The sequence below is a fragment of the Cinclus cinclus genome, chromosome 15, assembly GCF_963662255.1.
Source record: "Cinclus cinclus chromosome 15, bCinCin1.1, whole genome shotgun sequence".
NCBI lineage: Eukaryota > Metazoa > Chordata > Aves > Passeriformes > Cinclidae > Cinclus > Cinclus cinclus.
This window is the reverse complement of record NC_085060.1, coordinates 15,319,734-15,344,207: the sequence shown is the minus strand read 5'-3', so window position 1 is coordinate 15,344,207 and position 24,474 is coordinate 15,319,734. Positions and strand designations below refer to the sequence as shown.

The following is a 24,474-nucleotide window of genomic DNA, read 5'->3' as shown; positions in this document are numbered from 1 at the left end:
CAGGAGGAGACCATTCCATAAGTCCCACTGGCTCCAAAATGATCACCCATGTTTGAACAAGAAATCCAGAGGTGGAGCTCATCAGGGAACAAGTTAAGGCATTTTCCCCTCCCTTTTTGCAGCTATAAATGGCCTATCAAACTCTAAATTTTATTGAAATGGTCTTGTAACAACTCTCTTTATACCACTCCAGTTCTATTACAAAAATATATATTTTTTTAAAGGGTGCTAAGTAGGGCAAAAAACACCTGGAACATGTTTATTTTACATGTTGGGAAAACTTCACATTTCTTTGTCAAACAGGTTGTTACATCTTGCTACTACAAAGTTGGCAATTGTGCTGTATTTTGGATATACTGTGAACACATTTTGATTGGGTTCTGGCAGGCTCCCAGTTAAGCTGAATTACAATGAATGCCAAGAACATATTACAATTTTTTCAGTAAACATGAGGCACAGTTCTCAGGCAAGCAGCCATATGCCATGTTCTCACACACTTCTTTTTTAACCCAAAGAGCTGAATTTAGCTGTTGCTTACGAAAGAAATTTTTAAAAAGACAGTCAATGGATCTCCTCTATGAGTGAAAAAAAAAAAAAAAAAAAGCTGAATTTGTCTCAGTGTTCAAATTCACTGACAGGGAATCAGAGAAGATTTTGGTCTGAATGAAAGGGCTCCTGGAGAAAGGTAATTCCATTTCCAGGGCCTGGGGAAAGGGGACAGCAGGGATGTGATGCTTCTGTGCTGGCTGGAGCAGGGGGTTTGGATTCCATGGCTGTGGAATATTCCAAAAGGTGCTGAAAACACCACCAAATCCTGCTGGAGACATCAAGGCTGCCAGTCTGAGGAGGGGTTTCAGACTGAAGCAAAGCCCCTTTGAGAATACAGAAATTTATTGGAGAGAGGATTTTAGAATTTTAGTTAAAAATGCACGAAGAAGAACCGGGCTGGGAAGAGGCACAGTAAGAATTCAGAGTTCAGCCCTTGGTAAAGAACTCATTTCTCACAATGAATATGGATGTTGTTAATCTTTTTAAACCTCACAGAAATGACAGCTCTCTTCTTTGAAGCCTGTCCAACAGAGAAAACACAATGGGAGAGATAAAATAAAATTTAAAAAAAAGAAAAAGAAAAAGAAAAGGCATATTTTCCAGACTGGAGCACCTTCCACAGCTGCTGGATAGGGTGGTGGTGCTGCTGCTCTCCAGCTCTTGCCTGCACATTCTGATGCACTTTCTTTGTTAGCACAGCTCAGATCTCATTATAATTCCCTATTTCACAGGTAGGAAAACTGGACCAAAGAGATGTAAAGCAATTTTCATCAAATCACACCAAAGAGCAGCAGGAGAACCAGAAGCAGGCCCTGTGTCTGTTCACAGCTTTCATGTATGGGCTTAATTAACTGGGAAAAATTAGAAACTTCTTTAACCAGAAGTGAAAGAGAGCTCCCACACTACCTGATCCTCCACCAAAATATTAATGGGCTCTGAGAGAATAAAGGGAAATTTATGATATGCACTTTGCCCTTTGCTTTTGGAAAAGAATCTTTCAATATTTGCAATAAGCACTGCTCAAGCCACATTTTCTTCTAATGCATTTTAGTTTGCAAGTGTTCATAGTCAAAATAAATTCCAAGGATGGCAAATGAGACATGGAAAATTACATCCACTTGGTCTAGCACATCTTTATCACATTCTTCATGCCAAAAAATTCAAATTACTCTGTATTATGTATTCACACATTCTGTCGCTTGCTCTTTACCTCCCCTTGTTTTCCCACACATCTCTTGTTCATTTTGCAAATGCGATCTTGTCTTTTTCAGTTTAATCCTCTGCACTCCCTTTTCTCTGTCTCACCACCTCAGTTTGGAGAGCAGACCCTTCTGTTCCTCCCATTTGCACCCTGCAACCTCAGCTCCAGCTCCTCCTTCCTAACGTGCAGTTTGTGGTGCCATTGCTGCTGAGCTGAGAGGCTGCAGAGAGCACAGCAGTGATGGACACGGGAGAGCTTGCAGTCCATCCCTCCGTGCAATCCACTCCATCCCCTTCTAACCAATTTTAGTTCCACTCCAAGTATGTGCCGTTGCCATTTTTCTCTCCTCCCAAAGAGTGTCAAAATTCATCCCCTCCACGAGCTTTATCACCAAGTTGGATAAACCAAAAATATATATTTTTGCAATGTATTTCTCCAAAATTTAGATGTGCACTAGCATAGGATTTTTCCCAGTCCTTGTTTTTCAATGACTACAGCCCAAAGGGTTCTCAGAGCTCACCTACAACCTTTTCTCCCACTGCAGTGGATCCCCAGGGCTCTGTGTCTCCACAGCCTCAATCTCTGAGGGGTCAACTTCCAACTGCAGTAAGAAAAATACCTGAAACATTTCAAGATGATGTACAACTACAATGTCTCATGAATACATGAAGCACCTCAACATCGTTTCCAGAACTGAAAGCCATGGTGGACCAGACTGTGAGGAATTGTAGTTTCTGTTTCATTCCACAGGCAAGGAGGAGATGAGCTGCTCCTGCAGCTGTAGTAGCTCTGACCCATCCACCTGGATGAAAAACAGCTCAGATGTTCACAGGCACTCCAGTGAAAACCCTGCCTTTTCAGGAGCACAAACAAGAAGGTGGCTGTTGATGTGAAACACGACTCTGCTGTGTTTTAGAGCGTCAGACCCCGGCTGAAAGAATCCTCATTCCAGGGGCACCCTGGAATGATTTCATTCCAAAAACTCTGATTTCACTCTGCTCACCTCCGGGACACCAACTGCTGAAGATGTGAGCGAGGCCACTTGGAACTTCCAAGTATTTTCTTGGTCTGTTGCTGGATTTGCTGCTATACCTTGAACTTAAAGGTAGAAACTGATGAAAATTTTCCTTTAAATTCACACTTGTTTCCCAGTTCCACTTTGTGAAGCCTCACACACACACACACACAAATTGCTCTCCTCTTTCAGTCTCACTGCTCATGTCCTTTAATTACTCAGTCCTTTCTCATCTTAAGCAGCCTTTGCTTCCCTCTCTCTTGAAAAATATCGAGTCTCTCTGGGAATCCACCTCCAAACTCTTTATAGCTCCTCCACCACTTCACCTTCCAAGTCTCATGACGTTATTTTCCCTGCCTTTTAAAAATCAGCTTCTTTCACATTCCACCCAAACTGCTCCCTTTCATTTCCATAGCCAGAGCAGGCAGGGTGTGCTCATGAAATACATTAACAAGAAACTTAAAAGGCTGCATCAATAAAAAGGCTGAAATATTGTCTGAAGAGATCTGTGTGACTGAGAACTAGAGCAGTAGGAAATGAATGAAATACAGAAATACAACAGGCTGTACAATCTGGGGACTATTAACAGATTACTGCTACTGTGAGGAGAGTCATCAGTTCAGGGCAAAAATATAAAGCAAAAAAAGAGGAGTGGAAAAGGGAAGAACTTGAGTTCTCCAAGAGGACTCCTGACAGTGCTAAGAGGGGCTGGGAGGAAGGGAAATACAAAGCTCAAGTAAAATGGGAGATAAATTTTTCATATTTTAATTTACTCATACTAAAATTAATTAAAAATCTGTGGCGATTTCCTCCTTTTCTATTATAAATCTGTCAAAGTTTCCTGAATAATCAGTTTTATTGCTGCTAAGCAAAACCATTCTGCTCAGGTTTTGCCATGTGTAAATGACTTGAGGCACATCCTACAAGCTGATTGTATTAATTATTTCATATTTTAAAATTCTGGAATGCCATACTGGATTGTCTTTTAACCCGGACCTACAAGGGGTGTTACCTGCCCACATTTTATGCCTATTACAGCTCTTCCTTCCCTAACAACCACTGCACCTAAAGTGGCCAAAACAGAGGGAGAGATTCATCTTCCTCTCCCACCCACTGACACAAGAACTAGCTGCAGACTCATCTTGCTTAATTAATTTTTTGTAAAAGGATGCAAAATTTCAAATAAGATCTTAAAGGTCACAATCAAATCAGCAGAGCAGCCTTCTCTCAGCACCACTCAGAAAAATTAGTTCTCACTTCCAGGTGTTTTTTGCAAGGCATCCTGCTCCATCAGCATTTTTCAGCCCCTCATTTCCCAGAAAAAAAATGTAAATCACAAGATTTAGATGATCATATTAAGGGTGCTCTGATTTTCTGCTCAGATCACTGCAATTCTGATTTCAAGATTTATCACGAATCAGTGGTTTTACATCAAGGAAACTTCCTTGGAAAAAACCCAAGGAGGAGGAGGAATAGTAGCAGGGATGGCAGAACCTCGAGTGTGACTGATCAACAGATCTTTCTTTATGACAGACCTATACACAAGCAAAATAATAAAGTGGAGTTGTATATAACAAGTGAGGTATCCCATAGGGACAGTTCTCTTTCCCTTCTACATCTGCTCCTACAAGCTTTCAGAAGAATTATCCTCTGCCTTGTCAGGTTTCGAGTGCCTTAGGAGATATTTAATTCACTACCACTGAATTTAGCAGATATGCAGCTACCAGTGTAAGTTGCCAGCATAATTTCTGGGTTAACCAGGCACTTTTTCACATCACATTATATTAATGCAGTGTAAAATTGGGTATTGTCACGTTTGTCAATTTATCAGATTACCAAAGTTATCACATTTTTCTAGCACGCTTGCAGTGCTTGTTATATAACACAGAATGATTTGCTGTTACCTCAGACTTTATTTAACTTCCACGTGAGTTTTTTCAGGCCTGTGAAACTTTATTCACAGCTAGTAAGACTATAAATATCACAAATGCACTAACAAAGGTAGATCTGAAAGCAAAATGAGTTGCACAAATGTGCAGTTTTGCCATGGAAGGATAAACACAGCAAGGTCTCCGAGTGCAAAGAACTGGAATTGGAGGAAGCAAGAAATAATTAGAAGGGGTTGTGTTTTATTGTTGTCAGGGAAAAAAACCTTGAAGTTATGTAAAAGTTATTTCAAAATTTGGGTTTAATTTTTTTTTTTCCCAAAACCTCATTGATCCTCAGGTCTTACACACTTTGAAAAAAAGCAGTACACAAACAATTCCCTTCAATGCACACAATCTGCAGCCACGAGGTTACACATTAAAATTCCAAGTGCACAAATACTTCAAGGAGTGAAGGTTGAACGTAAGTTTTAGCGTAACGCTCAGAACTCCTCCAGCTGGAAGCGGTAAAAGATGGGAAATACAAAATTAAAATTTCTGATCCTTTTTTTTTTGAGGGAATGAGTCTCCTTTTGCTCATTCTCATGAATGAGGTAGGGGGAAAAGAAGCCCTTATTTAGTAAATTCTAACAGCACTCAGCTGCAACTAAACTTGGTGTATAAAATTAAGGGTGTCTTACTGAGCTAAGACAAGAATTACCTCTTACATCACACTTAGATGTGAAATACCATCAGCTGATCAAGGACTCTCAACTCCCACAAAGAATTCTGATTTAGAAGGCAACGATCCCATTTATAAAAGCCTTATTGATTCTTCCCAACATATTGTATTTTTTCATGTAAATCTTAACTCTTAACAGCAGTTCCTTCCAAACTTGCCCAGCAGGGAAATCAGATTTATTTCTCCACTATGCCTGGGTCACACGACATTATCTGTATTTCTACACTATCACCTGGGGGATAATCCCTTTTAAAGATTTATATCTCATTCGTAGTCCTCTGTCCCTCTGGTTTCGGACTGACTTGGACAAACTATTATAGATCTGTCATCTCACATTTGAGGCTTTGGTGCCTTTTGTTTGGTTTAGTATTAGAACTTTTAGAATTACTTCAGTAGAATAGCTTGTACCAAACTCTTGTTGTCCCCCAGTTTATTACATCAGCTGGCTGCTGACACTTCCATTGGAGACAATGATCCAGACATTTTCTCTAGAAAGTGTCCTCCTGATCTCCTGCAGCAAGGAGTTATTTGTTTTACATTGTATTTTCAACTCAGCAGACAAAAGACAAATATTGGTTTTAATGAAAGAACACATAATGCTCAGATTAGGCAATTATTTGTAAAACAGTCCTGATGAATATTGTGCTTAAACTCAATCAGGTTCTTTTCCCGATATTTTTCCTCTGCTGTGTACAGGCTTCAGCTCCCTAATAGATGTAGATATCCAAGTATGGAAATTAATCATTAGCTGACAAATTAAACTCCTTATCAAAATGGAACTCTATTGTTAACAGATGAAAAATGAGTGGATCAAATGGCTGCACAAAGAAAATCCAATAAGGGCTCATCTGCACCCCATCAGCTCCTGCCACAGCACTTAATTCATAGTAACTCACTCTCACCAATTATTTCATACCTGCATGGATTTTCCTCCCTCTAAAGTAATTCCAGGGTTCAGCTATGCAGCTTAATTTCCGAATTAGTGGTTTCCAGGGAATGTGTTAGCAGAGTAATAGGCTGAGGAAAATGAAGGTGGGGGGGAAGGGAAGCTGGGAGCCTTCTTGGAAAACAGTAAGAAAAATACTTGGAAAACAGTAAGGACAGGAAATGATAGGGAATAAAGAAGAGTCTAAAATTCATATGCAGCGTTCACACCTGGATACTGAGCTTGTTGTACAATTGTTCGTTCCAATGATGGAACTAGAGGGAGGAGGGGGACAGAGGGACCAAAGAGAGAGCACGCCAGTCTGTTCTCACACACGGGACCCATCCCAGCTGCTGGGAGCTTTCTAAGTTCTGCTTTAAGCACCAAGAGACCCGTGCAGGTCACAGCAGTCCCTGGCAGGGAGCAAGTCAATCTGCAGGGAGCACAGACAGTAATGACCCCGCTAACAGGGTCCTGCTCTCCAGCAGCCTCTGGAAATTTGAGTTTCCCAGCAAGCAAGGAGAGAATCCCGCATTCAAGCAGAAATTTTGCAAACCAGAGCCTGGAGCTTTCCTGTCCTCAGAGGTTTCCCAGGGCACATTTTGTAGCACGGAATGTAAGTGGGAAGCTGCGAAGTGAAGGCTGAAGGTGGGACACAAGCACCCCAAAGAGGCTCCAGGGCTTGGGGAGGTTGCTCCTCTGTGAGCCCAGCTAACCAGAGAAAGGAAGGTGGGAAAAGCCTCAAATCCCTGCAGGTGTTGGAAGCTGCCCAAACTGCAGGATCACGACCATCAAATCTCTGTAGAGCTTTTATTTTCGTGCTCTGATGTCCCAGCCAGGCTGCTCAGCTTTTCTGATGCAGCTGTGTGTGTGCAGGGCAGCTGATGGTGACAGCCCAGCTCCGGATCACAGGGTGCCAGAACTGCAGCAGCTGCTCAGAAAGAAGGCAAAAGAAATCCTGCTCTCCCCCAACAAGAGCCCTTCTTCCTTAAAGCAAACAGGGAGGTTAAACAGTGCAGGAGGCACCACAACAAAAAGGGGAACTTCTGAGGGAGCAGTCTGCCGCTGCTCTGAACCCAGGACAAGCCTTCAAATGTTGGTTTAAAAAAGAAAATGCTTTTCTGAAAGGGAGAAAGCACCTCTAACTTCTTGACTGCTAAAATGAATCAGAGCACTCTGAGGAAAACCTGGATTTGTCAGCTGTGGTCATCACTTTCCTGCTACGTTGTGATGGCTTTAAATGGCTCACCTGAAATATAAGTCATTCTGGAATTCCCAGCCTTCAAACTGGAGCTGCAGGAATGCTACAGCACCACAGCTTCCTCCTGACTCAGACCTGAACTTCAGTGCAACCTTTCATCCTCCTGGCAAAACCAAATTAGGAAAGTGCAAATTCACGCTGCCATCATTTCCTTCTTTGAAAAGAAATATATATATACACACAAAGAGAATTTATTATAACATACTAATAAACATCACTTTGTTGAACCACAGCTGATCCATAAAAGGAATTCACTGAAAAAAAAAAAAAAATTGAAAGATAATCACCACACAGTGGAAAGTAAAATATACAGGCACCAGTGGGATAATATATCCTCAGATAGCATCTGGGGGAGCCCTATTGCCACCACCTCAGTATTCAAAGTATTATTAATGTGAGTGAAATCTTCACTGGAATATTATCCCTACCTGCCTGTAAAATCCATGACATTCTGTGAGAAAAGCACCAAATTCTCCCACGCTCAGCTTCCCATCACAATCCCCTATTGAGAACTCCTGCAAGTCAGCCATCCAGGAGTCTGAAAAGGCTTTGCTTGGGCTTTCTCAGATGGAAAGAAGGGGAATAGCAAAAGAAAGGGAAAATAAAGAATCTGTTTTTTCACACCTGGTTCACTTCAACCCTGAATTTACTCGTTTTCATGAAAAGCAAAATACATGAGTCAAAAGGTAACTCTTGGCTCAGTAGGAGGGGGAATGAACACCTTCATGTTCAGATCTTTAAAAGGCATGTCCTTCACTTTTACAAATATTTCAAACCAATTTCTGCCATCTGTAACATTATAAAGCACTTACAGCTCCACAGCATTTCAATTCAATTCAGTGAATTTATTTTCATATTTTCCCAAAAGATCTCTCCCAAATGCAGGTCCTGGAGCCACTGTCTCCAAAAAAACCACTCAGCTGAAAACATGGCAGAGCGTGAAGGCCACCACTTCTTTGTGTATATTATTTTCATAATGTTATTTTAAGCAAAGTATTTCTTAAAATTACATTTCACAACTTAAAAAATTTACCAGCCAGTAATTGCTTTTAGCAAGAGACAGAGAAGCCATTAGGATGATTTCAGTGCTGTAATCAACACACACTCTCAGCCACACAATTCTGTCTGACTCATTCCCTGCACAGACTCTAATTAACTTCCAAAGGAAAGCCAGGGGATTCCTGGTGGAGTAATAATGCTGTGGAGACATTATGCAAAACTTCACCTCTAGGAAATGATCTGGGCTCACTGTGATTGCATCCCAAAAACCTCACAGAAAGCTCTGATTGCATTCCCTTCCCCACTAAATTCATTTATTAACCAGAGCGAGGAGAAAATTTGTGGGGTTTTTGCTTTTAAGATGAAAGCACGTCTGAAAAAAACATTACTGTTGAGGAAAAACCATAGATAAAGCTGAATCCTGTAAGTCTGGAATTCATAAAATGATTTTTATGGGATTCAGTTGTCAAACTAGGAACTCAGTGACTTCAAACTCTGAGGTTCTGAGACTCAGCACTGTCCAGCAGAGCCCTCCATGGACAGAGGGGAAAAGAGCCAGGAAATGTGAAATAAGTCACCCCACATCATGGAAACATCATGGCTGAGAAACACAGCTGAAAAAATCCCCCAGCTTTGATCCCTGGAGAAGTTTTGGGGTTTTTCTCAGTGTATTTTAAATTTATGAAGAAAAATATACTGATGGACACTGCAACTGATCTTTAAAAGAAAAGAATGGAGGAGCAGGGGAATGGAAAAAGAAGAACAAGATTTCAGAAATTATCATTCTACTGAAGTGTGTGTGTGAAGTTCAGATTCTCTTAGAATTACAATAATAATACTCTCTACATTGCTCTCCAGTATAGTCTGGATTTATTTTAAATTCCTTGGAACATTCTTGTTCTCCTACTTCTAAACTAGAGCAAAACAGCTTCAAGAATCCAGAACAGTGAACCAGAGTTGGTTTGGGTGAAGGAGCTGGCTTCGGGGTTCGCTTACCTTTTTGTTTCTGGGTTGTTTTATTTTTTTTGGTCTTTCTTTTTTTAATGGGATCACAATCAATCCAATATTTGCTTAGAGTGATGCAGCTTTAGGGCCCTTTTCTTATCACACTAGAGCTGGAGCTTGATTTTTAAAGACAAACTGTGACTTGAATTTTCATTTGCTGACGTAGTAAAAAATTTTACAGAATTCAGAGTTCTTAAGACCATGTTGGCTTTGCTGTAATTAGGGCTGCAGGAATCCTGCAGAAATCAGGCTGACAAGCAGAACCAGGCAAGGCAAGTCACATCTCTGGCAAAAGAGATTTTGTGCAACTTTTTCCCCTTCATCAGCAAATCCACTCAAAGAGGTCTCTGCCCTCCTTGCAGGATTCCTGACCCATCTGAGCACGCCTGGAACTGTGTTATAAACAGGATTAATGACATGATGCTGCTTAAAATTGATCCTGCAGAAGGAGGAGGAGGGCAAAGAGACATTTTCAGCAGTGATTCTTTTCACAGCCAACCCTGCCTATGGTTGTTACCACCACAGTCAGGGAGATGGGGACCTATTGAATTGGATTAAGTTGAATTTAATTAATCTCACTTCAATTAGATTTATCTAAGTGTATATTAAACTCTGTGTTCATCGAGTGGGAAAATGATAATCTTTGCTCTTCAGCAGAGATTTTCGTGTGCATGCTGAAGATCTCTGTATTACAGTAAGTACTAACTATGACAAAAATGGAATATTGCTGCACTCTGGTCCAACAGCTAAACTTCGAGTTTGAATTATGGAACTAATTATTCAATTAAATTAAATAATACCTATTAAGTTTACTACTGTGTGAAAGCAACTCTTTGTATGTGAGAAAGCCATTTACTACCCAACCTCTTTAATTAAAGCATCAATAACTATAATCTCCACCTGAAATCTCCTCATTTGGAGAAGTCACCCCTATGTCATAAGCAAGATGCAGAAAAGCATATAAAAACAAGCAATGCTGGCTTTATTCAGGTAGTAATAAAATAAAATTAAAAACAACCCAAATCCAAACTTCAGAGGCAGATTACTTGCAATAAATCCATATGGTCTTAAAAAAACATAAAAAGCTGGAGAGGGTGCTCATTTATTACCTTTTAATGAATTCTTTGACCACCCCCAGTTATAATTTCAATCTCAAAGTCTCATTACTGCAGCTTCTTTGTACTCTAATTTCAAATGCATGGACTTGGTGCTAAAGGCATCAATTTTTCACATTTGCCAACAAGACAAAAATGAAACAATGAATAGGAAACCCCCCAAACTCTAAGCACACATCTTCAGGCAGTCTTGTTTGGGACTGAGTACAGCATCGAACATCTTTATTTGCTGTATTTGGCCCCACTGAGTATAGAAGGTAAATTTCCCAACTAAAATAAGCTCAGAAGTAGGGGAGACTTTCAGAGAGTTTTCTGAGGCTAATGATAGGTAAAGACTTAGGTTTGATGAATTAACAGCAGAACCAGTAAACCCAGCTGGAGTGACAGTGTCAGATGCCTCAGGACTCAGCCAAAGGTCATTTGGGCCAGTGCAGGCTGTGATGCTGGTATTGGGATCCAGACCTTCCCAAGGGGTTTTCCCAAATAATGAAGTGAGGAAGGGGCTGTGGTGTCCCAGAGAGGCCCCAGCCCAGCCAGGAGACTGCAGGAGATTGTGGAGGTGTTTACAGCTGACCTTTCCTAAGCACCGTCGAGCACAGCAATAAATCAGAGCTTTCATCTCCTTCCCTCCATGCACACAAACCCCAAGATTAATCCAAAATATTAAAGCAAAGTTTTACGATCAAGTGTCCATCACTGAATATAAAATAATAATGGTGAATACCTGAGAAGGGGAGAAGCCAAGCATTTCACATAGCAAGCAGTATTTCCTAAGCACTTTCTTACTACTGACTCTGTTAGGAACCAAAAAACTTCTCCAGTGAGTGCCTTAAATGAAAACAAAACCCAAAGCACAGAACTGGGGGGTGAAAAGGGTTCTGGGCCAGGGATAGAGAGCCCAGGGTGAAATGAAATCTCAATTTCTCATGAAGGCAACAGTCAGTCTGCTTGGAAACCTGGCATTTTCAACAGGATTTACATTTCTAGAGTTGTTATTTAAAAGATCTTCTCTGAAACCACTAGATTTCAGTAGCATCCGAGTTGCCATGTATGAGCAAAAGAAGAGACCTCACAAATCCATGCTCAGCAGTGATGAGGGACAGCTCATTAATCAATGCCACACTGGCACTGAAGCACAAACCAGAGAGAACTTTCTTTGGACAGGGAACAAAGTTTAGGAGCTTTTAGAATTGCAATACTGAACTATTTTCTGTATTGTTAAGGCTTGTTTCTTCCTTAAGGATAACACATGTACAATTAACAAACAGCTGCCTAAACCACAGTGACCAGGAGCTTTTATCCATTTCACACCTCAGAAATTACAGAACTGACACTCTGCAGTGGCTTATGCTGTGGCAGAAAGATGAACAATTACAGACATTGAAAATCTTTTAGTACTGAAGGGGCACAAAATAACTGTAAAGAAAATAAATCATGTATTGTTTGTATGCGTTAAAATTACTCATCTCCATCCAGACCCTGTAGAAGAGCATTGCTCTGATTTTGGAGCCAAAAATAATCTGACATTTTCATGGCTTACACAGAATATACCTGTGTTACTTTACCCTATACTTGCTTTGACAGCTGGGAGTAAGAAACATACCTGAAAGCAAATTAAATAGAAAAATCCAGTGAATATTGCATGGAACACTTGACATAACATACCTGTTTTCTTCTTTAAGCATCACAAGAACCAAACTCCTGTTTGTGAGCCCAGCTAAACATCCACAGAAAACAAAACTCATTCCCCAGTGGTCCCAAACTCACTGACACAGTTTTTATGATCATGCACATGCTGTGCTCTACAGGAATGAAATAGGGCTTTTTAAAAAGTACTACTTTAAAAAAAAAATATTCTGGTACTGCCTTACAAATAGTCTCCTCAGTACCAGAAGTAGCTTTGTACTTAAAAACTAAACTTTCTACAATACAAATGTCTAGGAGACAGTGCTCTTAAAAACTCCGGTACAGGCGAGCAGCTCCAGCAACTACCAAAACAAAATCATGTTTCACACTCCCCTAAAAAAGGAGCTGCCTGAATTTATAACCTGCATTTATAAGATAAGGGGCAGAGCCACATAATGGAAACAAAAATCTGCACCTGAGAAAAGCCAAGCCTTCCTTTCCCTTCCAGCTGAGAATCCTACAGCTGATCTGATGGGAGGATTTCATCATTACCACATCATCTTTCTTAATTAAACAGGAATTCAGAAATTATCACCAAACTTTGGATAGAAGTGGGTTCATCAACCTGAGAATCAGCTTCCTGCTCTGGCATTAGCAAGTTCATTATTGGCACTTGCTGAGCACATTTCCCTGCTCACAGGGGTCTAAAACCGGCTGGTGTCATCAGCTGAAATCTTTGTAGCCACATCCCTGAGGCTGACTTCAAACCCGCTTTTTAACACACACAAACCCCCCTGAAACCCCCTCGAAAGCAGTCAATAACTCAGCAGGAAAAGGGAAGAATTTCCTGTGTTCAAACCAAGCAGCTCTTTTTAAAGCAGGACTCAGCTCCGTGTCTGTGCAAGCACAGAAAAAAGCAATATAACATCTAATGAGGCACTTGCTAATTACAGATCCTGCTCCTCAGTTTGGAGGCAAATGTGGCATAAACACAAACATGGAATCCCCCAAAGTATCATTTTTTACAGCTTGTGCATTAAAAGTAATGTCCAGCAGAATTCTTCAGATCTGGAACCAAATGCCAGCAGAATTTGCCAAAATTGCCTGCAGCTGTCTGCTGGCCAGGCAGCCCCAAAATGGTTTAATGCAGCCCTGAAAAATCCATTCCACAGGACCCCTCTCCTCTGGCTCTCAGGAGATGCCAGAGCTCCCTGCACTGCTGCTGTTTTCACCCCTAAATCCCTAATAACCTTGTAAAAAGCTGTTTCTTCCTCAATTTTTGTCATTCTATCTGATTCCAATTCCCCATGTCTACCTCCATCTGCGTGGATTCCCCCAAAAACCTCTGAAATAACCAGAATCTTCTGGTCTTTGCATTCTAACAAATTTTCCAAGCCCAGAAATTTAAGCGTACTCACAACAGGATTTTCTCCTTTTCAAAAGGAGGAGCTCAGGGGCTTCTTATCCACCAACCCCTTCCAATAAATTGTCAATTATTCCAGCAGTGACTACAGGTTGCTGCATTTATGCAGAATTAAATATAAATGCATCCATCATCTTAGGAATTACTTTTTTAAAGTATTCCCCTTTGCAGTTCTCACACTTTGACTGAAATCAGAGGAATTTATGGACTGTGAATGCCCTGCACTGCTCTTTATTAATTAATAATTAAATAATTGATGTATTCTGTTGTGTGAAAACACAGCATTGTGTCACTTACTCCCAAAAGGTGAAAGAAATTTTCCTTCAATTAATCCATTTTCACAATCATTTTCTTCTCCTTTTAGGTCAAAGTAGTTTACACAAAAATGTAAATATTTAATGTTTATGTTTTCACAGGGTACTTGATAATTTCCATTAATGTGGCAAATTATAAAAATGTGCATAGATAAATTTTCCATCCTATGATTTTTTTTATTCTAAAATGAAGAAGTATAGTAAATAAATACACATGTACCTCAAAAAATGTTATTTTTACAGCCTGAGAAGGTCTCTATCCCAATTTCCATAAAACTTGTAATGGCTGATAGGTTTCTCCTTTATTCTGATTCCACATACTATTCAAGAACTCAGATAATAATGAAAATATATTAACCTCTCTTAACTAATAAAATCAGAAAATCTTACTTAGCCAACAATATTTTCAGCAAGACTGATTTCTGAATTTTAACACTATAAAAACAGCTCATAAACAGTATCAATTGCTATTTGTTTTTCCTTCAGCAACTGGCCAAGTAATTTGCTTTCCTTAACAAAACAGCAGCTTTCCACAGCTTTGCCAAAAATGGCTGGAATTAAAAAAATATGGAGGAATGGAATTAGTCTGTTTGATATTCTGCATATCTTAGCAAAATTCTTAATTCATATTTTATGTTCTGGATAAATCTGCCCTCAGAAAACGCTTTAAAATGAGCAAATATCTGCTCTTCAGCCTTTCAGATTGGAGACAATCTGCAGTCATTGGAAATGTGCTTTAAAATTTGCATTTTTTGGTTTGGTTTCAAGCCCCTCTAAAGGTAAACTAAAAATTTAGTCAAGTAAGCAGCTGAAAATAAAAAAATGATAGGGAAAAGTTATATTTCATTCAGAATTTCTCTGCAAGTATGTCAATAAAAATAACAACAGGAACAATTGCATAACTCCTCCAAACTCAACCCTTTCTCTTGTTAATTTAATATATTTAGAGAGAAAATACCAAAATCCATGAAAATAGAAGTGAAATTTTGGGTTCGCTCTGATTATGGCTGTTATAAAAATGAAAGAAACAGATTTAAAATGTGTATTTATTCTTGCTTAACGTCTTGCAACAGAGCTCTGCTTCAAACACACCTCAATTTACAGCAATTTTGTTGTTCCAAACCCCCTTCAGAGAATACTTGTGCTGGCATCAACACAGAGGGAAAAACTGGAGCATGAATAACTCCTGGAATCACAAAGCCATTAAGGCTTCACCACCATCTCCTAACTGGGAGCAAGTTTTAGAGACCTTTCAGGACTATATAGGTCAGCATCTGTCACTCAGAGCCCCCTTGACAAAGCTCAGTTTGATGGGTTTAATTCCTGGGCTCACATGATGCTCCTTCTTTACCAGGAGGGAATAAATTGGATGTAACTGTTTATGGTATAAAACTTCACAAAGTGCTAAACACTGAATGCCAGTCACTGGATGAATTAGGTTCTTAATAGTAGGGGAAAAAGCAAAAGGAAAGTAGATTTCCAAATCTAGGTTTGATTGACTCGCTCAGCATTATGCTTGAATAGGTAAAATATTTTTTTATGGTTAGATATGACTGCAAAAACCTAAGATGCCAAATAAAGGGAAACTTATTACAACTGTGCTGTTCAAATTAATTTTTCATTCCTCATGAGATACCAAGTATCTTCTTTATTCACACCAGCAAGAACTGGAACAGCATTACTGCCAGGCCTCTGATCTGGAAATCATTCTTTAGGGCTGGGGCAAAAGGTTGCCACGGAGGAACACAGTGACTTTCTAGTTATATAAAAGTGGAATTACTCCCCAGAGATCAATCCATAGGAAAGATGTAAAATTGGTTATGGACCACTGTAAGCTAACTAAACTTCCCTCTACTTCAAGTGTAGAGAATTTCAGGAATAAAGAAATGAAGGGTGCACTCTTAATTCCCCACATCTGTATGTCCATAGCAGGCGTGCTTCTGGAAATGGTTGCCCTGGTGTCTGCAATGGAGCCTTGAAATGAAATAAAATGTCTGAGCTTAAAACCTGTCCGGAACAAGAAAACCAATCTTGTTATCGTGGGTTGGTTCACTTTGCTTTCTGCAGATTTATCTGAAAATATTTTGGATTTCAGTGCCCTGCTCTGCAGTTTTCAGTACAGGCACTTCATTTATTTACATTAGACCGATTCCTTCCTGAATGCTAAAACAAATCCCTGAACATTGTAAAGATAACTTTAAAAAAATGCAAAAGCAATCCCTAACGCCGAGAGCGCTCTTGGAAAAACAAAGTCATGGTCAGAAGTAGATACAGTGAGCAAAGCTCTCTGCAGTGTTGGAAGTGTTGATCTGTCCATGCTAGCATTTACAGCTTGGGCAGCATTTCAGCTCCATTTGGAGGAGTGTCCCCCTGAGCAGCACAGGCAGAGCTTCAGGGAGAGCCCTGCCTTAGGTTGCAGCGGGAAGATTTTCTGCACAGCAAAACCTGGAGATATTTCTGGAGCAATGTTTAAATCCTGTATGACCCCTGCTCAGACCCATCACCAGTGAGTATTTGCAGGCCAAAGCTGATCAGTTATTTCTTGTACGCTTCCTCCCATCACAAATACCCCACTGGAAATTATGGTAAATAATAATCTATAAAAATTATAAAATTATGTATTCTATAAAAAAACTGCTAGGAGTGCAGGCACATGCTCCCACAGAAGCAGCTTCTGTACTAATGGATCAATCTCAGCCATGAGCATGATTTTACCCTGGAAACACTTCTGCTGCTGTGAACTCCTGAGCAAGGTTTGTTCTTGTAGGAGTGCTCACACTTGAGTTCCATTTCCCTTTTTCTATAGCAGAGTAGCCAAAAAAAAACCCCAAAAAACCAACAAATAATCCAGGTAATGTTTCCCCTATAAAAAGGAATAACTTGTAGCTGTCACGAGGATGTAATCTGGGCCAATGTGATGGCTTCCTCTGACATTCCTTTGACAGTGAAGTAACCAAATAACCCCTTTTTTTCCCCCCACATGAAAATGTAAATAACAGGCCTCCACCCTGCACATTTGGACCCTTACTTGTTTGTTTGGAAGTATAATCTTTTCACTTGCACCCAAAAAAAAAAAAAAAAAGGTATAAGCTAAAACTTCTAGATATGCCCCGGAAGCTCCTATTTAAACACTGTATAATCAGGCCTCTTTTTGATCTCATTTCCCTTTTTTTTTTGCTTCATCCCAAGACTCCTTTCAAGTGTTAGACAAATCTCCTCCAGTCTCACATCAAAACACTGACAGGAATAAGACTGCAAGGCTGCTGGCTCCTCTCAAGCAATGCCACCCATTGATCCATGAATAAATGTTCCAGCTTCAAGGCACATCTCTGCTGCAGAGTTATTCTCTTTGGAGATCCAAAGAGGAGCTCCTCGTCTGGTGCCCGGAGATCTGAAAACCTGCTGGAGTAACTGGGGGATTGAGGAACTTGACATCGTGGTTTGCAGCGTTTGGCAGGATCTACCAGCTCCATCTCTCAGGAAATAGCAGCAGAATTTCAGAGGAATCACATACAAGATTTAAACACTCTCTTTTTCACGTGCGTTTGCAGCATTCTGCTACCAGTTTAATGGCTGGTTAAAAGAAAAATGAGTTTGTTTTCGATCACTGTATTTTTATATTAGATAATATATTGTGATCATGAACTTAAATTACAAAGGTCTTGCTTTCAGTTTGTTAGCAAACATTTTTAGTGACATTGTACCAATATTTTGCCCAAAAAAATTCCTTGAGCACCACATTGCCTACAAAATGCTGGGAATATTGAAGGGGTAACTGAAGTATTTCATAAATTATGCATTTAAAAAATCTTTGAGGAATTCAATAAATATATTTCAGGGATGTGGCTTTGGTTTTGCTGCCGTGTAATGCACAGAACTCAAAAGATGCAGCTCCAGTCATTTTGCCCCAAAAATCTCTGTGCAGTAGCAGCCTGCTGTCTTAGACCTTGGTTTAAACCCCACCCCAGGATTAGCTCCTGGAAGCCAAGTCCTTCTAAGAACAGTAGTTCAGATAGTTCTGAACCATCTTCTGGCTCTCAAATATAAAGTAAACTTGTTTTCAATGTCTGTGGCATTCACAGCTTCAAACACTCACTAGCAGAGGCTGGAAAAAGCTAAACTATAGACACTTAAGGTGGAGATACATAAGATACATACATATATATATACATATACATATAAGTTACATATATATATGTGTGTGTGTGTGTATGTATATATATATGTAACAAAGAATTTGCCTGAAATTTTGTGCCACTATTTTATTTTGGGTCAAGTGCTCCAGTTTGTAAACCAAGATGAATGAGACGGTCTGAAAAAAGGGGTGGGGGGGAAGGAAAATAGCCAATGTAACTGGACTCCTGAGTGAACCTTATTTGAAGAGCTGTGATGAATGCTGCTATAATATATCAAATGCCAGTTAACAATAGCTTGCTGAAAAATAGCTGGCTTTGGGAGATATTTACTCACGTCATTCTTGGCAAGATCTCAAAGTATGACTCACTCCTGGAACATTTATACTACAGGTTACAGTTAAAAAGACATTCAGGTCTGATTATTAATACCCAAACCACTTTCAAAAATTGTGGTTTTCTACATGACCCTCTCTTAAATTGTGGTGTTTAAAGTACATTTAATTTCTTTTTAAGGAAAAAAAAAAAAAAGTTACTGTTTTGGGAGAAAGAACCTGTTGGTGAAGCAAAAATGGCACGGAATGAACCTGACTGAAATTTATCTGAACTATACAGTGGGATTGAAATATTGGATGAAACTAAGCTGCCAACCTGCAGATGGAATCAAAGAAAATGAGAAGCTTTTACTTTCTGCAGAGCTATTTCTCACCAAGGCCTGACTGCAGTGCATAAGGATTGTAAGGGACTAGGAAAGGAGTGGAAAATAATGGAATAGTGCTTCCCTCAATAGCTTAAAAGTAATAGGGCTTTAACCTGAATATACCTCATCTTTTTTTTTAGAAAATTACACATACAAAAATTGACAACAAACGAGGAATTCAAAAATGTGGTTTGGCATTTTATTGCATCACATTCTCTTAGGACAATACATAATTACAGTTATTTGTATGTGATATATGAATAAACAGACACACATCCAACATACTGGGGATGAATATAGGTATTTTTTAAGTTAATAATACCCAAGGGAGAAATTGCAAGTCCTCCAGTGAGCTGTTCCTTTTGGCAGAAGGCACATAAAACTGTGGGGAAGAACATTAGAGTAGGAAATCAAGGTGTGAATGAGGTCAGAAGAGAGGGTGGGGTTTGTTTTTTGTTTTTTGTTTTTTGTTTAAGAGCCGGTTCTTTCTCAATCTGTGCTGAATTTTAGAACCTAAACAGACAAAGGAGGTGAGCGATGACTCTGCTTTTAGCAGCTCCTCATCAATAGCTGGAAAACAGCAGCAGCATCTCCCTCACAGGGTTTTGCATAAATCTGTGCTCAGTGCTGATTCTGTTTGTCCTGCTCACCCATTCCTGCCAGGGGAACACCCCTGGATGATGGTGATGCCTTAAATCTTCACATTTGTATTTTCCAGACTCTGCACTGCATTCGTATATAACTCTGAACTGCACACCAAGTGTTCCAAGTTCTGCTCCCAGCTCAGTCACACAAAACAATCCTTTTCCAGCCCAGAACCAAGGACACCGCTGCAGCTCCAGCCCCTAAAAGTGCAAAGAGCAGAGAATTGAGGAGAGGATCTGGGAGGGTGGGACTGCAGAACCTGGAGCTGGAATTGGACAGTGAACCCCAAGATGGAAATGGACCCAAACTTATAAAAGAGTGAAACTGGTGACTCTGGTTCCATCTTGGGTGGAGCCATGGCCGGGCTCTTGCACTGCCCAAGGTGAGTCCTTGGAAGGCTTTGAACAAATCCCTGCTTTATTCCTTGAACTCTGTCCAGCCTCTGCTCCAGGGAGCCTCTCCAGGCATCAATGGCATCCTGAGCAGGCTCTGTCACCTGTGATGGGTACAGCCAGCACACAGACAGATGGACATGGACATGGACATGGACATGGACATGGACATGGACATGGCACAGCCTTACAAAGGTTCTCACATTCCCATGGCCGGGGTGTGTTTGTGGCTCATCCCAGCCCCAGGCTCACATCCCAGCAGCAAATCCATGGCACTGATCTTCCCACTCATTTTGGGCACAGTTTGGGCCCACTCACTTTGCTGGCATTCTTTCTGCTGAGGTATAAAAGTGTACATCAATATACAGATGTGTGTATAACACTACACATGTATATACAGACCTGAACTCCCTGAAATCCTCCTGCCGTGGCCCTGCACCCAAGGATGCTTTGGGATGGGAGGGACCTTGGAGATCATCTCATCCCACCCCTGCCATGAGCAGGGACACTTTCCACAATCCCAGGGTGCTCCAACCCCAATGTCCAGCCTGGCCTTGGACGCTTCCAGGGATCCAGGGGCAGCCACAGCTGCTCTGAGCACCTTGTGCCAGGGCCTCAACACCCTCACAGGGAAGGATTTCTCCCTGATATTTAATATGAAGAGGAACATGAAATTAAGAAGTCGGGAACTGCCTCTGGACAGATCCAGTTTCCAAACAGCATTATGTATTGGAAGTGTACTTGTGTTTCCCATATCCTACCCAGAATATTTTAGCACAGCAAAATGCATGGAGCTTGTTCACATGATTAGGTTGTTTAGGAATGGAGATCTTGAGGAGAAGCATGCTGAGGCTGTAACTATTCAGATTTATACATTTAAAATGTCTTCCCTCGACATCATCTTGGTATTTAAAAAAAAAGAATGTTTTAAATCCACACCAAAAAGCCCACTATCATATACCTCGCAGCCATGTAAAAATCAGCAGCAAGGTTTGCTCAAGTGATTTTGTTTATCTTGGAGACCCGGGCAATTAGCCAAATGACCAAGTGTGTTATTTAATCAATGACAAGTGCTGCAGCTCTCACTAAAAGAGCTGGAGGTGGTAATGAAAACCCAGAGTTTTTCAGAGCAGTCCCCTCACACCTTTCTCTGTGTATTGGAGATCAAAGAGGCTCTGGAGTCTCTTTCCAAGCAGCTTTCTGGAGGCTGCAGGGAGAACTGGATCATAATCTTTAGGGTCTTCTCTGCCCTGAACTGTTTCTGTGTGCTCAGGATATTGGATGTTTAAGGCCTGAATACCTGAGCACATTGATTGTATTTTCTGAGAGCAGCTCAGTGTTAGGTTGGGATCCATCATGCAACAGAATCATTAAAATAAGATTAATTGGAGCCAAGCAATTTTGGTAGTAAATTTAAAATAGTGCTATTTGCACAGAGACATATCCTTTCCAAAAGCTTGAGAGAATCAAAACTATGTTTGAGAAGAAAGCAAACACCAAATACACAAATGAGCCTTTAAAATCAGGATTTGTGCAATGTTAGCACTTGCCACACGCTGGGTGGATTGTATGGCATTGATGGGAATTTAATGGCTGATAGGTGAGTACCACCCATCAGTTCACTTCAGCCTGGTGCAGAAATGCTGCCAAACTCACAGCACAGACTTTCTTTTCCTTGGATTTGTTAAATGCTACTTACTCCTAGTGTTAGGATCGACACTGGATGCAAAGCTTGGCAAGAGCCCTCAAGCCTGAAGATTCATTAGAAGAACAAAACAAATTCCAAGATCATGTAAATGCATTAGGATCTGAGTCCAGAGTTGGATGTGGAATTCAGGGTGTTTCAGTGGCACATTGACAGGCACCAACAGGTGGATTTATGTTGTTCCCATCAAGTTTCTTTATCCCCTTTCAAAGGTTATTCAGCCTTCCCCTACCACATTTCTAGGTGGTGGCTTTTCCTTAACTAGACTGTCAAAAAACTCCAAGTTCAACCCCTACCACTTAGAGTGTCTAAACCGACGCAGAGAATTTTCAGAATTGACCTTCCACAGGAGCAGATCCTGAAGACTTGCAGCTGCTTGTTGAAACTGTAGTCACAGAATCATCGAGGTTGGAAAAGACCTCAAGATCCCTGAGTGCTCTTCAGCTGCTGTAAGCCAGCAGGTATTTGCATGGAATGTGGATCCCTGAAACACTGATGTGCTTTTTAACACTCTGCCTCCCATTTTAAAGGTTTCATGTCCATCAGTGTGCCTGGTGGAAATCGAATATATCCAGATCATTTTGAGTCAGCTTTCGTTCTTTGGTTCATTTCTGAGAGTTTGAGCTGGGAGCTTCTCATTTGAAACAGTGTGAAAGGCTGGAAAGTTGTTCCAGTAAATTCTGTCCTGATAGAAGTTACCAGTCGATGAAGGCAGATATTGTCAGCTGCTGTTCTGGTTTTATTAAATACAGTTGTCTCTGTCTGCCCTCAGTATCAGGTAAATCATTCTTTTCCCACTTCTAGGTTTCCCACTTCTAGGCTGAGAACTTAATGCAGCAGTATAAATTTAGGCTTTCACTGCATAACCTTCTGTCTGTTCTTTTCCAGCTGCAAACATGATCCTATTAGAATCCCCAAGGTGCCCAGCCAACATCTCACTCCCATGACCTAATCTTGCTTTTTCTGTGCTTCTCCTTCAGTGTTTTATTGATTACTGTGTCACTGATTGAGATTCTCACCTTTGACAGTCATTCATTATGTATCTGCTTCTCTTTAATTATTCTAAATAATTATTTAATATTCTCATTTTTCTGGGCAGATGTGACTGGGTTAACTACCTTCATTTTTCTGGAAAAATGCCAAATACCTCTCTCTGTAGTGTCCTTTTTTTTTTCCTGAAAACGCACGGGCTGATGGCTTGCTTGCTGCTGTGATCTTGATGTGAACTGATTGTCCTTCCCTAAGTGCGCTGACTTTTGCTTCCAGCTTCAAAGGGAAAGGTGTTCACTTTGTGTGGGATTCAGGCCAGGGGAACCTGAGCTGAAGTTCACATTTGCTGTGTGAGCAACACCCTGAACTCCACTAAGTTTCAGGGGACTTGTGCATCTAAAAGCCATTGACATCTTCTCTTACCTACAGATGGAAACACCTGCCTGAGTTCCAGGAGTAGAAGTGTTTTAAAGAAAACTGTTGGAAGGGCTGTGAGATAAACCCTTTTTTGTCATATAATTCCAATTTATTCTGTAGCCTGACTGCATTTCCCACTGTCACTGCCACTCACGTGCAAACCCATGAGCTCCTTCTTTGCAGACACTGAATTCTTTGAATCTTGGTACAATAGCAGACCTCTTGGCAGCTGCAGACGCCTGTTATTAAGAGAGATGACTCGCTGAATATTCCTCTATAGAGGGAGAGGGTTTTGAGTGGCTGTGATTTGCATAGCATGTGCTGATGTGCAGTTTGCTGTCCCAGGGAATGAAGCTCCTTTGTGTGTGGGAGAACACAGCTGACAGCAACAGCAGAGGCTGCAGCAGAGCCTGAACGGCTCCCACACCCATGGCAGGACAAATCCTCTGCCATTTGGAATGGTAGCTCAGCTTCTGGTTGGTTCGGTTTGGTGTTAATCAATTTTTGGGTATATTTTCACAAAGCTCCTGCGTGGCCCTGTTCTAGTCACCCATTTTCTGCTGTCACAAGCTTCTTGAGGTGTCTGGGCTCAGGAAAATATAGTCCTTATTTGCTTTCATTTTAGAAACAGCTGTGACATTAAAAGACAGTCTCTTCATGCACCTCGTTTTCAAAAATTTTCTGTGCCCTCAGAGCTTAGTTTAGGATTCAATGTATTTTTAGAGAGCAATACTCTCTAATGATAAAACTTCCTGCCCACACAAAATGAACTACCGCTTCATGTGCTTCCTGATTTTCTTCCTTTAGAGTAACTTGATGTCCTCCAATGATGGAATATCATAATTTGAGCCAAACTTAGCCTCCTCCCACACAGAGACATTCTATAACCATAATGTAAATACTTCTATGAAAATGAGACTGGTTATGAACTAAAGGAAGAAATATTCCTTCTTTATGGGTGCAATCAGAAGTTTCCAACATTTGATACTCTCAGTGGTCATTTTGTCCATCAGAGGATCTTTCAGGCAAGACTTGAAAGAAATACAGGCATTTTATTTATTCTGTTTTACATTTTATTAAATCCAATTCTCATAATTCTTATGATTTCAAATTTACTCACAGAAACACAGAAATCAAAGGTAACTGGATGAGACAAATGCATTTTGTTCTTCTACGGAACACGGCACCTATGGGGATAAACTAAATGTGACCCTGAGAGCTGTCAAGACAAATTAACCAGTCAGAACCCATTTGAACAAATTCAAATTTAAACTGTGTAAAACTAAAAAGAGAGGTCTCTCCTCTGTCGTACTTAACATTTAGACCTACAGTGTTTAAGGAGCCCCGTGTACCTTTAATTTTTTTTTCCTAAAGGACAAACTTATTTTAAAAACAAACATTAATATCTGAAGCATTACTGAATTCTTGCCAGCAGCCAGAATGAGCTTAAAA

General features: G+C 40.5%; 1 protein-coding gene across 1 annotated transcript in view; it reads right to left on the bottom strand.

Moving 5' to 3' along the window:
* The window catches only part of LOC134050261 (connector enhancer of kinase suppressor of ras 2-like), a 163,709-nt gene that overhangs the window by 119,928 nt on the left and 19,307 nt on the right, over window positions 1-24,474 (bottom strand). The gene's annotated exons all lie outside the window — the stretch shown is intronic.